At 40.5% G+C, this 14,779-nt stretch overlaps 1 long non-coding RNA gene across 1 annotated transcript; it reads right to left on the bottom strand.

Moving 5' to 3' along the window:
- Positions 1-3,148: 3,148 nt before the first annotated feature.
- Positions 3,149-4,809, bottom strand: LOC140510154 (uncharacterized). Its single transcript, XR_011969120.1, has 2 exons — positions 4,717-4,809; positions 3,149-3,652 (listed from the first exon to the last, which is right to left on the bottom strand). It is a non-coding gene; the product is annotated as an uncharacterized lncRNA (long non-coding RNA).
- Between the last annotated feature and the right edge of the window lie 9,970 nt (positions 4,810-14,779).

Genomic DNA, 14,779 nt, shown 5'->3' with positions numbered 1-14,779 from the left:
AAACATGAAAACACAGAAATCCAGAGAAGCAAAGGCACTTCCCTAAGTAAAAGGAAGAATGAGACAGAGAAGCAAATGCTGGATTGAGACTCAGAGGACCTGGTTTTGCACCTCAGTTCTGTATGATCTCAAGTAAGTTACTTAACCTCCAGGTATGGACCTCAGTTTCTCATATATAAAACTAGAGTGTGAGGCTATTGTTACCTTTCCATTTATACTGTATGTACAGTTTTTGGCATGTTGTCTCTCCCATTAGACTGTGAGCAACTTGAAGTAATGGAATATTTTTGCCTTTCTTTGTATCCCTAGCACTTAGTCCATTTCTGGGTACATAGGAAACACTATGTTAGCCCTTAAGATTCCTTTGGCTATATATCTATGGTCCTTCATACCCACAATCCCTAGCTCTGGGTCTCAATTTCCTCATTTAGAGCCCTCTGGCTCTAAATTTCTGATCCTGACAACCCTGCAAGAAGCCAGATTGGTTTTTAGCCTCCACAGGTCACTGTTGGATAGTCAGGGCCCAGAGCTATCCAGCTACTTAACCTGTTGTCACCTACAGCTCAGATACTCACCACTTATGTGGCCCGAGAAACATTAGTGAGCGTTCTCTGAGCTTTTATTCTCTCATCTACAAAAAGAATATTGGTATTTGTGCCATCCATGTACAAAATAGTGTTGAGGAAAGTGTTCTGTAAGCCTTGGATTCCTATAGAAATTCACTCTCAGCTCACCTCAGCCTCACGACTGCTACCAACACTCTGTCTCACAAGGTGAAGGGGAAGTAATGTAATAAACTAATCTGTTTTAACAGAAACTGGCTCATAGGTAACAAATAAGTATTTGTTGTGGCCTTCTTTGGACCTTGTCCCTGCCTTTATTGTCTAAGACTTTAGTAAATCTAATGTTCAGAATTCCATGCCAGGTAGAAGGGAAAGGTGAAACATTAGTAGATCAGTGGAGGGAGTAATTGAGAGAGGGGGCTGGTCAAGATGTCTTTCAATTCCCTAAAATTGTGCTTTGTGTCTGGCTGGCTGTTCTGCCTTGATGTAGTTCCAGGCCTACCCAGAGTTGCACAAGTTGGATCTTGACAGAGGGATTGGTGAACTGGAAAGAATTCCAGGTTTAGAATAAGATAACCCAAATACAAATGTCCCTCTGCAATAGGTTATGTGACATTAAGAAGGTCACTGATCTCTCTAGATCTCAGGCTCCTCTTCAGTTAAAATGGATGACACTTAGGTCCTTTCCCACTCAGGATTTCTGTTCCTAGGATGCTGTAACCTCAGAGGCAGCAAAGAACACTGTATCTGGAATGCTGAAACCTGGGCATCAAACCTGAATCTAGTACTTACTGCTTATGTGACCTCAGTCCAATAGTTTCATCTCTCAGAACTCCATCTCAGTGTGAGTTGCCTCAATACAAGTCAACATTGTGATGCACAGCCAAGAAAAGGTACTGAAATCTTGGACTTTATTAAAAGAGGCATAGTGCCTAGATCAAGGGAGGCTTTCTCTGAGGTATCCTGGTCAGGCCACATAGGAATATGATGTTCAGTTCTGATCCATCAATAAAAAAAATTAACAAACATTTACAAAGGGCACTGTGCTAACTGTAGGGGATACAAAGAAAGGCCATACCAAAAAACAATCCTTGATCTCAAGGAACATACACATAAATGGAGGAGAAATCAGGTAAAGAAGTGGGTGCATATGTCACAGAGAGGAGTAGGTAGAAAGTAACCCTGGAGGGGAAAGTTCAAGTGAATGAAGGCAGGAGGAGGGAGGGTAGGAAGGGAAAGGGCAGGGAGAAATTGGAAGCATTAAGTAGAGATGAGTTTTTCAAGGAGTTTAGCGGAAAAGGGAAAGAGAGATACAGGCTTAGCAATATCAAGGATCTTGGGAGTGCATGAAGGTTTTTTAAAGATGGGGAAGACGAGGATTGTTTGTAAGTAACAGGGAAAGTGCCAGAAGATAGGGAGTGATCAAAGGTTGGAGAGGCATTGGCAATGATCACTATTGCCACTTTTTAGAAAAGACACTGATAAATAGGGAAGAATAAATAGAAGGACAGTCAGATTAGTAAAGGGTTTTGTGTTCATGCCATTCAAGATTTGGTTGAAGGAGCTGAGAATGTTTATCTTGAGAAATGGAAGACTTAGCAGGGACATGACATGATGGCTGTTCCTAAGGATTTCAAGGTCAGTCACATGAGAGATAGTTGGACATACTCTAGATTGCAAAACCGGGAAAAGTGAGTAGAAGTTGCAAAGAGAAAAATCTGAACTCAAAGTAAGGAGAGCATTCTTCACCATGAAAACTGTCCCAAAATGGAATGCCCAACTCTGGGGGAGTTTCCTCTACTAAAACTTAGAGGATCACTTGGGGCCATATTGATTGTGCAGGAGATTCTTATAGTTCTACGGCTTGTGCTTGATGGTGTCTAAGCATCATTGTTGGCCACCTCCTTTCTGAGTGTACTTTTCCACTGGCTGCTGCCCAAATCTTCCTTGCTTTCCCTTCTCACCTCTACCTACTGGCTTCCATGGCTCCCTCCAAGACTTAGCCCAAATTCATTCTTCCCCAGCAGACCTTTCCTGTTTCTTCCTCCCCACTCTCCTCCTGCTTGTGCCTTCCCTGTTGAGACAAACTTCTATCTATACTGTAGAGGTCATATACAGATATAGCTGTTTGTATGCTGTTTCCCGAATTAGAATGGGAGCCCCTGGAAGCCGTTGGTCCTCTCCTTGCCTTCTTTAGATCAGCAGAGCGCCATGCTTGGATCACAGGAATGCCTTAATAAATCTTTGTTGACTAACTAACTTTGTTTCCAACTATGAAAGTCATTGATATGTTAAAAAAAAAAAAAAAAAAAGAGGGTTGGGTGAGAATACCTTTGAGCTCTTTCCAGCTTAAAATTCTATGTGGCTACGAGACAAATGCCTAAAATGCAGGCATGTGTAGTGGGTAGGGTGCTTTCCTTGGAAATGCACCTCAGGCACTTCCTAGTGGAGAAGGCGAGGTCCAGGGAGGGCAACGACTTCACCTTCCCCACCTAGAAGGTGAGGGATTTGGACTCCACAGCTAAATCCCTTCCAGCTATAAGTCAACTATATTATGAATTTAATCTAGATTCTAATGATTCAAACTGTGTCTTTTATCTTGTTTATTTCTAGAAAATAGGGACATCCCTGATAAAATCATGGAACCCTGCTCATCACGGCTTAGCTTTGGTAAAGAATTAGGGTTCGTGGTGCTGCTGCCCCAGGTGGTAGTATCTCAGAATGTTAAAATACTGTCAGTGTTTCTGGTGGCTATTGGTTTCCTTCTCCAAAATGAGGCAGTTAAGTCATCTCCAAAGAGTGAGAAAGGGGGCTGGAATTGGTGTCAGAACACTTACTAATACTACATCATTGGATAGGCCTAGATCTGTGCCTCAGTTTCCCCACAAAGGGGTTGGCCAAGATGATCTCAAAGTTTCCCTGCAGACAAAGTATGCCATGATTCTGAGTGAGCCTGGGACAAGGCCTTTCTCCTGGGAGTCCCTTGGGAGTCCTGGGGCCATTAGATGTTTTCTTTCCTCAGACTCCTGCCGCTGGTTACATTGTTTCTAGGAACAATCAGACCAGCAAGTTGACATCATAGGTCGGTTCTGAAAGAGAGGAAAGAGATGCTGTACTGAGATAACCCAAAGAAAAATCCCCCAAAGTCTCTGGTTCAGAAGCAGTTACAGCCTGAGAGAAGACTCAGGCTCCAGGCAAGATCCAGCTGCTCTGGGATACTGGCTCTGATGTGTTTATTCTTTGACCAAGAAACAAAGATCTGGGTGAGATCATGCCTCAACCCATGAAAAATGGACAATTAAAACAATGGACCTGTCAGTTCTTTTACCGGATTGCAAATAAATAATCAGCCTGTCGAGCTGCTGGCTCTGCTGGACCATTAGTTTAATACAAAGACATTCAGGGGAACAGGAGGGACACCGCTGATCTATCACCTATGTGACTTTGATGAAGACCCATGCAAAAAGTATTCTGGAACACCGGGGAGGGTGAATCTCAGTCTGTGGAAAAGAGGACGTTGGCTACAATTAGCATTTATTATGAAAGTCATATTGTTTTCTCCTCCAAAACCCAGTTAAATGAATTGCTTCTTATATTTTACTTTGAGGTAACACAGCAGTGGATAATAATATTAATGATTATAAAATAATAGCTAACATTTTAAGGTTTGCAAAGCATTAACATATGTCATCTCATTTCATCATTACAATAACACTGGGAGGAAGGTACTATCGTTACCTTTTTTTTTTTTTTTTTACAGATGAGGAAATTTTTACATTTTACAGATGAGGAAATTGAGGCAAAGAGAGGTTAAATACCTTGCCAGTGGTCACACAGAATTCAAACTTGGGTCTTACTAACTCTAAGTCCAGAACTCTGTCCTGTACCCAGCTAGGTGCCTCTCCAGAGTGTTCAACTTGGAGTCAGGGAGACCTGTGTCTAGATCCTGTCTCAGACACTTAATAGCCATATATCCCGGGGAAACTCAGTTTCCTCATCTGTGAAATGAGGATAATAATAACACCTACCTCACAGGGTTGCTATGGGGTCTAAATGTGTGTCAAGTGCTTTGTAATCTTTAAAATGCTCTATGACTGTCAGCCATTATCCTTCTTTTGGGGAGAGCTAATCCTCTTACCTGCCTTGTGCTTACCTGTTTCCTAGGTTGCCAGGGAAACCCTGAGGGTGAAGGTTTCAGTCAAGTTTGTAACTGCCACAATGGAGCCAGCTGTGATCCTGGGACTGGGCAATGTGTCTGCACATCTGGATGGACAGGACCTACTTGCCAGGAAGGTAGTGCCAGCCCTTCATTTCAAGGACAAAATGTTTCATCACAGTGGTGGTGACAGGAGAATGAATGTAACTGACTCTCTAGAACTTTCATGTTTGCAAACACCTAGCCTCCATCACTTCATTCCATCCTCACAACAACCTTATGAGGTGGGCAATACAGATAATTTTATCCCCACTTGACAAATGGGTAAACTGAGGCTCAGGGTGCTACAGACAGGTGGCCAGTGCTGGAGGCAGGAGATAAGCCTAGATTTTACTGATTTCAAGTTTATTGCTCTACCCACCACAGTCATATAACCTCAAGTACATAATAAAATATTATATATTAAGCGTGTGTTTGGGGCAGCTAGGTGGTACAGTAGACAGAATGCTGGCCCTGGGGTCAGGAGGACCTGAGTTTAAATCTGACCTCAGATACTATCAGGGTGACCTTGGCAAGTCACTTAACCCTGCTTACCTCTGTTTCCTCATCTATAAAATGAGCTGGTGAAGGAAATGACAAACCACTCCAATGTCTTTTCCAAGAAAACCCGAAATGCGGTCACAGAGAGTCAACACAACTGAAAAAACTCAACAACATCAGTCACCTTGTGTTTCATTACTATATAAATAGACCTTCTTTTATAAAACATTTTCCAGGCAGATTTTTTATCACCATCACCACCATCATCATCATCGTCACCCTACCATCAGTATTATCATCATCATTAACACTGCCACCAAGATCACCACCACTATCTTCATTGGAACTACAGTTTACCAGATTTTCATTATCCCTACCCCAGCCATCTTTTTCTTTATCACTTAGGAGCACAGTAGAAAATGAATCAAAATGCCAATTTTGCAGCATTTTCTAGTTAACATCTCCTTCTATTAAATCTTTATAATCCAGTGTATGGTAATTTTTCTGAAGAAAAGGACAACAAAAGCTTTATAAGATTCATTAAGATACAGGATTTGAGTCTAGGCAGGTGATAGCCCTGTGATACTCTGAGCTAGTCAGACCACATTATGTTCAGTTCAGGACTCCACATTTTAGGAAGGGTGTTGTTGTGCTTGAGAATGTCCAGAAGACGGTCTATCATGTGGTGAATATCCTTGAGATTATGTGATGCGAGTATTGGTTGAATACTTGGGCTGAGCATTGGTAGGTATAGCCCAAAGAAAATTAAGGGGGACATGAGATGGGTGTTCAAGTTTGTGAAGGGCTATCATACAAAAGAAGCATTCAACTTGTTCTTTCTGGCCCCAGAGAAAAGAACTGTGATCAACGGAAGCTGGGGGAAAAAAGATTTCAGATGGATGATGGGGGCTGCGTGTGTGAGGGTGACAGGGGGAGAGACAGAGAAAGAGAGAGAGAAACCATACCTTCCTAACACAACTATCCTAAAGCACAACAGGCTATCTGAGAAGGAAGCTGCCTTCCTCTAAATGGATTTCGTCAAGCAGTGGCCAAATAACAGCTTGTCAAGAAAGTTTTAGCAGAGATTCTTATTCAGGTGACCTCTGGGATCTCTTCCAACTCTGATCCTATGATTCTCAGTCTAAGAAGGTAACCACCTGGAAGAAAGATCTTGGCATCCAGATCATGTACCTGTCATCTCACTCAACAGTATATGTTGTGGCTGCAAGAAACAAAACGTTTTCCTAGTGTAAGTTTTAACTGATTTGACTGATTAACTGCTTTGATTCACTCAACTCAAGTCTTCCTACATGAGTGACTCCTCCATTCTTCATGAAAATGTATTGAATGCCATAATGGCATCCACTCCCTGTTTTCACTGCCAAGATGATTTGTAAATTTAATCGCAGCAACATGTGAAAACCAGTTTGAAACTTTTGGCTAATACTCAAAATAGTTTGTGTGTATCAATGCAGTCTGTATCAAAACATTAAAGAAGTCACTTTAGTTAAAATTCCTTTGACTTATTTTACTAGTGAATCAAAAATTGCGCTGGTTTTTTGTGATGTTAAGACTAGTGATAATGATGTCATGATAAAGGTGATAATACTGATATGTGGATGGTGGTAATAGGTGGTAGGGATGAGGATTATGAGGATTCTGATAAAATGGGTGGAGGCACCGAGGAGGAGGAGAAAATGGTGATGATGGTGGTTAGGATGAAGATAAAGATGACAGTATTAATGACAGTGGTGATGATAATCAAGAAGTGGTGGTGATCATAAAAATCGAACAGCGAGGATGATTGTGATGATGACAAAGATGGTGGCAGTGATTGAGATGGCAGTGCTGATAATAAAGAGGGTAATGATGAGGAACATGGTGGTGATGATAAAGATGATGATGAAGATGATGATAATGGTGGTGAAGATAATGATGGTGATAATGATTTTGAAGACGATGATATTGATGATGAAGGTGATGATAATGATATGATAAAAATGTTGATGGTGGGTAGGAGGGATAACGATGATGATCATAATAATGATGTTATTAGGGGTGATAATAATTATGATAATGATGAGGTGGAGTTCATATGTTTTTAGCTTTTTAAGGTTCACAAAACACGTTTTTCATGATAATACTGTAAGGTAAATAGCAAAGTAATATTATTCTCATTTAAATAGAAAACTCAAAAGTTAGTTCAATTCATATTTATATAGCATTGTAAAGCACTTTATAAATATTATTTAATTTATCTTCACAACAACTATTATTATCCCTATTTTATCCCAGTGCTATTATTATCCCTATTTTACAGATGAGGAAACTGAATCATACAGAAATTAAATGACTTTCCCAGGATCACACAACTATTAAGTGTCTGAAGTTAGATTTTGGACTGGGTCTTCCAGACTCCACCTGGCTGCCTCTAAGTGCCTACTCCATACCAAACAATGTGAAAACAAAAACAAAAGACCCTGAAAGGGCTGATTTTCTACTGGCCAAATAATGTATACAGTTAGGTGAATATAAAGCACCTCAAAGATACATATAAAGTGATGTCAATAGGGAGAGAAGATGAATAACTGGGAGACCAGGGAAGACCAGGTAGCCCATGAGAAACGCTTGGAAAAAGATTAAGCAAGATCTCAATACAAATGAACCTAGGTTTACAGGACAGTTCAAGAAAGGAGAGAGGACACAAGCATTCATCCACTATGTTCCAGGCACTAAGCACTTTACAAATAGTACCTTATCTGATCCTCAAAGCAACAGCAGGTCTAGTGATTTGATGAGGAATTAAGACAACTACATTTCCCCCAAAACACATAACACCATTATGAAAAACAACTGGCTTGACCAGATTTTTCTTCTGTCCAAGACTTTCTCCTTGCCATCAGATAGCTTTGTGGCTAGAACTAATTAACAGGTATACCAAACCAAAGCAAAACACCTCATTTTGTTGTTGTTTACTCGTTTCAAGTTGTGTCCAACTTTCTGTGACCCCACTGGGGTTTTCTTGGCAAAGATACTAGCATGGTTTGCCATTTTATAGATAAGGCAACTGAGTCAAACAAGGTTAATGACTTGTCCAGGGTCACATATCTACTAAGTTTCTGAGGCTGGATTTGAACTCAGGTCTTCCCAACTCCAGGCCTGACACTGTATCTACTGTGCCACCTGCCTCGAGGTCCCTGAAATTACATCTTCAACAGTTAGATTTCATCACCTTCCTTGAGAAGAATATTTATCCATGGTCCTATTATTCAGGACTGCATTCTTTTTTTTCAACTTATTTATTTTTAGTTTTCAACATTCACTTCCATAAGTTTTAAATTTTCTCCCCCTCCCTCTCCAAGACAACATGCAATCTAATATGGGCTCTACACATATATTCCTATTAAAAACATTTTCACATTAGTCGTGTTGCATAGAAGAATTATAGTGAATGGGAGAAATTATAGAAATACAGTTATATAATACTATTATTATAATATTATAGAATTATAGTGAATGGGAGAAACCTTGAGAAAGAAAAAGTAAAACAAAAAAGAAAATAGTCTGCTTCGCTCAGCATTCCCACTTCTTAGTTCTTTCCCTGGATGTGGATGGCATTTACCATTATGAGTCGTTTGGACTCATGGACTTAGGCCCTTGCATTTCTGAGACTCGAAATCAAGATCAGTATCACACACTGTGACTGCTTCTATGAGCAATAGTCTCCTGGTTCTTCTCACTTCACTCAGCATCAGTTCATATAAGTCTTTCCAGGATTTTCTGAAGTCAGGAATGTATTCTTCTGGATCCCAACTAAACTTTCACCCAAGTACTGATACATTTTTGTATATATCATCTTCTAAGTCTATTTTTCTCATTATATCTCTAGTTCTCCTAGTCTAGATCTGGGTTGATTCACATTTAGAGTATCCCTGAAGGTGCTCTTCCCCTTTCAGTATGGTGCCAAAGTAAGTCAGACGATCTCAGTTTGAATCCCATCTATTCTGCCTTTGTGACATAGGGCAAGTCACCTAACCTCTCTGGGACTTAGTTTCTTCTGCTGTAAAATAATGACTTTGAATTGCATGGCTTCCAAAGTCCCTTCCAGGTCAGTCTGTGATCAGTGGTCCTAAGCTGTATTCCAACGAAGCCTAAGCCACAGAAACTTCTCTTCCATCAAGCCAGAGGTAGTTTCTCTCTTTACTCAGTTCTTATTGCATAAGTCAGGGGCAGCTAGGTGGTGTAGCGGATAGACCACCAGTGCAGGAATCAGGAGGATCTGAGTCCAAATCTCACCTCAAACACTTGACACTTACTAGCTGTGTGACCTTGGGCAAATCACTTAACCCCAACTGCCTCATCCTGGGTCATCTCCAGTCATCCTGAGGAATAATCTGGATTCAGATGGCTCTGGAGGAGAAGTGAGGCTGGTGACCTGCACAGCCCTCCCTCACTCAAAAACAGTCAAGTACAAGTCATGTCATTATTTCTCTGATGGCATGGTCTTCTTTAGCAAGGAAGGACGAATACACATTGCATAGGTCATAGTCCTTTTTTTTCCCACTGTGCCTTATATTATAGTTATTGGTCCATATGTCTGTAACTTACATAAACTGTGGAAAACCTGATCTCAAATTTCACTCTCCCAAATGAATGTTAGGTCCAGAAGTAAGGTGTCTCACCTTCAGATTTCTAGGGGTATTCCCTGAGGAGTTAGACATGTGTCTCTTATGCCATACCTTTGAGCCCCCACTAGTTTGCTTCTCTTCCAGATTATCGGTTGAGAATCCATTTATTCAACCAGCTTTAATAACTTTTAGCACAGATTATTTACTAAAGTGCTTTAGTAAGAGCAAATACAAAATATTTCCCCAAAAGGCTGTGATACACTTTCCAACAATTTGTAATGTAAACAACCACAGGCAATGAGAGTTCAAGATCTTCCCCACCCCTTAATAGCCCTCAGGTGGAGCTCATTAAGGGAAACTTGATTAGGGGAGATTTGTTTTGTAAGAAGGCCCACACCTTTTGTTAATTATTAATGAGACACAGAGTCAGGAGAGTCTTGAGACTCTGGGTAGCCATTAAGGAGCCCTCAATCTTCCATCCCCTTTTATAACCCAGAAGTTGGTGCTTCTCTCTCTAATAACTATGTTCGGAGGTATGTAACAGTCAGATAGTTGGATCTGTCTTGATCTGTGATGTATTTATTGCTTATGGTCGGACATTTAGAAGCCCTGTCTGTTGGCCTCTGTTTCTCTTCTTGTATTTACTCTGTTGGTATATGTGATTAACGAAGATTGCTGACCCCTCAAAAGTTTTAGAAAAACCAATCTAAGAACCTATGCAGCAGGCCCTTCTGCATGTGTCAGGGTGCTTGCTGCTACACAAGTACATACAGATTCTAAGGAAAAGTAAGTTCAGGCTTAGAAAATGGATGTGGCAAAGGGAAAATTCACATCTCCTGGTCGCTGTAATATTGTTTCCTTCCCTTCTATGGAATGCTGAAGAAGCTTCTCTTAGGCATGGTGTACTTTCCTTGATGGACTTCTTATGGAACTGTGAATTGATGTTGTCTGTTCTTTTTTTCTTCATTACCATTGTTGGTGTCGCTAGGACTCTGATGAGAGGACAAGAAATTTGCCCTTCTCTGGACCCTTGGAAAAGGCAAAGATGTTCCTCCAGGCAGGCTGGGGGTGGGGTGTGGACATGAGGAGATCTAAGTTAAGGACAAAGCTAAGGCCTGTCCTTCTCCCCACCCCACCTCCAAACAGGTGGTTCTTTTTCAGGAGGGGGCTGGTTTCATTTGGTTTGGTTCGTTTTACTGGAACACTACATTTACTTCAACCTTTTGAATGACTCATTTTCAACTTGCCTGATAATTTATAGATCACTCATATAATGCGACCAAGCTTCTTTACCTTATCCAGCTCTCTTCCTGGGCAAAGTCATTTCAGTTCCAAGTTTTGGGCTTTGTTTTTTGCACTTGGGCTAAATCCTATGGCTATTTGAAACTCAAGTCTGTAATTGAGATTAATTTATTGTTTTCCCATGGTTAAGATATCAAGGCATCTTATCACTTACTTTAAATGAAATGGGGTGAGTAAATTAATCAACCTTATCCTTACATGTCTTATCTCCCCTACATGATTGTAACCTCTATGAAAGAGGAAAACATTTTTTATTCATATTTTTAATTCTTTCCCAACAGCTAATGAAATGTCTTGCACCAAGGAGGTGAGAAATAAATATTTATTAAAGTGAATATCAGTTCAGCCATGTCTAAACCCTTCTCAAATACCACTTCTTACACTTGTCCTATTTTCTATATGCTACATGTAATCTATCTGGAGGGCAGTGAGCTTTTCTAGTGCAGAAAATGCCAGAGTTGTAGTCAGAAAGACCTGACTTATGATCCTGGTTCAGATGCCCACTAACTGTGGTTATCCTAGGGTAGTCATTAAAGTTCTTGTCTCCATTTCCTCATCTAATTGGGCTACATGGTCTCTAGAGTCATTTCCAGTTCTAGATCTGTGCTTCTGGAGTTTTCTTTGGTTTATAGGATTTCTATAATCCTATAAAACCATTGATCCTGTGATCCTCTGTTTCCCTTTTTCAGCTGAGAACTTATTCTCCTTTTCAGATATGGTTTCCTCTTCCATGTTTGATAGTCCTCATACCATTCTGGGCTTCATTTCCCCCCCAAAAAGTATAAAAGGATTTGACTGCATGATGGCTAAGGCCTCTTCGGATTTGAAATCTGTGACTGTGATGATACTTGAATGTAATCAGTCCTCTGTGTGTGTGAGTATATGTGTGTGTGCACACCTGCATACACAAGTACTCTCTCTTTGTCTCCATTTACATGTGCCATTTCTAAATCTCATTTCAGCATCCACAGAATCACCAATTACAGAATTTCAGAGATAGGAAGGACTTCATGGGCCATTCAAGAACGTCCTATGCCAAATATGTATGTTTGGCCAGTCTTTCTTTGAAGCCCTCCAGGTAGAAGGAAGCCACTAAGTCCTAAGGCAGCTCATCTTACTTTGGCATGACTCTAACTGATGAAAAAATGTTTTTTTTCTTGATACCAACACTAAATTTGACTCTTTGCAATTTCTACCCTGCACTCGTAGTTCTGCCTTCTGGGGAAAAGCAGAATATAGTTAACCCCTCTTTGACTGAATAACCTTTTAAATATTTAGAACCAGTCAAACTGTCCTCCTAACCTATAAACCCATCTTCCCATATCCCCAATTGGACAACCCTCTACTCATAGGATATGAATTCACTTCGCCATTCTTTTGGTCATCATCTGGACATTTTCCAGATAATTGATGTGCTTCCTGAAACATGGTAAATAGAACTAAACACAACACTCTAGATCACAAGGTCTTATGTGGCTCTGTTATTTACAATTTGTGTGCTTTTATCCATGACAATTCCTTTCTCTGTCCTTCCATTTCCTTATCTCTCAAAGGAGGGAACTGGACTAGGTATGTCTTCTGACTTGTGATCTTAGGACCTTTCATCCAGATCTTGAACCAACCAGTTAGATATTGTCTATAAAGTGTTCAGAGCTCTTTATGAGCCAACGGCCATATGTTGGGGTTCAGTTACATTGATCAGGGGTAGAAAACAAAATTTTGTGTCCTAGATCCCTTTGGCAGTCTGGTTGATCCCTACTTCAAAGAATGTTTTTAAATGCATAAACAAATTGTATAGTATTACAAAGGAAGCAGTTATTAATTTTTTAAAGGTCACAGACTCTGGATTAAGAATCTCTGCAATCAAGATATAATGAGAACAAGGCAAAGTCTAAGAAGATAATCCTTTTATTCCTTCCTCAGTCTCCTGCCTCTTAATATAGCCCAGGATCACATTGGATTTATAGACTGTGCTATGACCCTGTTGACTTAGTGCTTTCAGTTCATTCAAGTCTCTAATGTTGTAGAGCCAATTTTGAGTTTGTGAATCCAAGTAATTCACCTGGAATAAGAAATTTCAGCTTTTGGATCCAATATTTACTAAACCTGCCAAAGTTCTGTCACTTGGTAGAAGGTGAGATTTTATAAGGTCGCATCTGTCTGCCAGTCCCTATTGACTGAGTGTCTACTTTTACAAGGCACTGTGCAGCCCCAGGCTGTATATTGGAATATCGATAAACATAAAACCTCATGCCTACTCTATTTGAGAAGATGAGATATATCTATGGAAAGTGAAATCAATAATAAAAGAGTTAAATCACAATATAAGACAACAGAGCGTGAGAGATGATAACTAAGGATGTGATTCACTGCCCGATGAGGGGCATAGATTATAAATGCTGAGTTCAGAGGAAGGAGATATCACTGGGGTCTGGAGTGCTTTAGGATGATGCCATGGAAGAGATGATGAATCTCAGGGGATGACTGTGATCTGAATAAGAAAAAGTGGGGAGGGAGAGGAGGGAGTGAGGAGAGGGCATTCCAAATAGAGGAAGAGGAGATGTAATCCAAATGGCAAGAGATAGGATAGAAAATGGTGGGTTCAGAGGGCACTAGGAGGTTCAATTTCATTGGAATAGAAGGTTTCTTCTTGCAGGGGATGGTAGAGGATCAAGATGAGAAAGGTCATGTAGGACCTAATTACAGATATCCTTGAATATCAGATGAACTAGTTAGATTTTATCCATTATCCACTAGGGAAGCATTGAAAGCCATCAAACATTTTTGCATAGTGGACTGACATGAAATATAGTCTTGTAGAAAGAGAAATGTCAGGATACCCAGAAAGATGGCCCCAAAGGTCAGAGAGAGCAACCCTGGGTAACCTGAAATCAGTGACAGCAGCCATGACTTTGAGTGTCTTACCCTAAGGAAACCCAACTCCTCTTTTCAAAAATGCAAAACTTGCTTTGAATTCTTTCAATGTGCAACAGTAGAATAAACGCTAGAGTAGGAGTCAAGGGATCTGGGTTCCAAGTCAGGCTCTGTGTGCTTTTAGCCCAGGCAGTTCCCTTCATTTCCACATCAATGGAGGGAATTGGAGAAGGCAACCCTTGTAGCTTGTGATGTTCATCCAGACCTTGAACCAAATAGATATTTTCTATAAAGTGTTCAGGGCTCTTATAAGGAATAGACCATATACTGGGATATCAATCAAGGGAGAATTTAAACCTTACACTTTGGCAATATTTTATTGCAATAAAGGAGAATTGTGATTCATTTATCTCACCAATGACATTTTGATCATTTACCACTGCCCACCTCAGTGATCCTTGAGGCCATTCTGCTTTCCTGTAGCCAAGAGAAATGGGGCCACATGAGCAGCTGGAATATTCCTCCAGAGGTTTGGTCACAATTCACCCATGAATTCAGCAAGCTGCCGAGGCTGGGCTCTGAATATTTTTGTATAGGTGGCTCTTGCACATGCTTGGCTCACTGTCTTCTTCAGGTGGTTCAGTTGCATTCCATGCTGAGACCAAGAGATATGGGAACAGAATTTTGTGATCTCATGTTACGTACCAAGTAAGATG

The sequence above is a fragment of the Notamacropus eugenii genome, chromosome 6, assembly GCF_028372415.1.
Source record: "Notamacropus eugenii isolate mMacEug1 chromosome 6, mMacEug1.pri_v2, whole genome shotgun sequence".
In the NCBI taxonomy this organism is placed as follows: domain Eukaryota; kingdom Metazoa; phylum Chordata; class Mammalia; order Diprotodontia; family Macropodidae; genus Notamacropus; species Notamacropus eugenii.
Note: the sequence above shows the minus strand (reverse complement) of the source record. Positions and strands in the feature narration are given on the sequence as shown.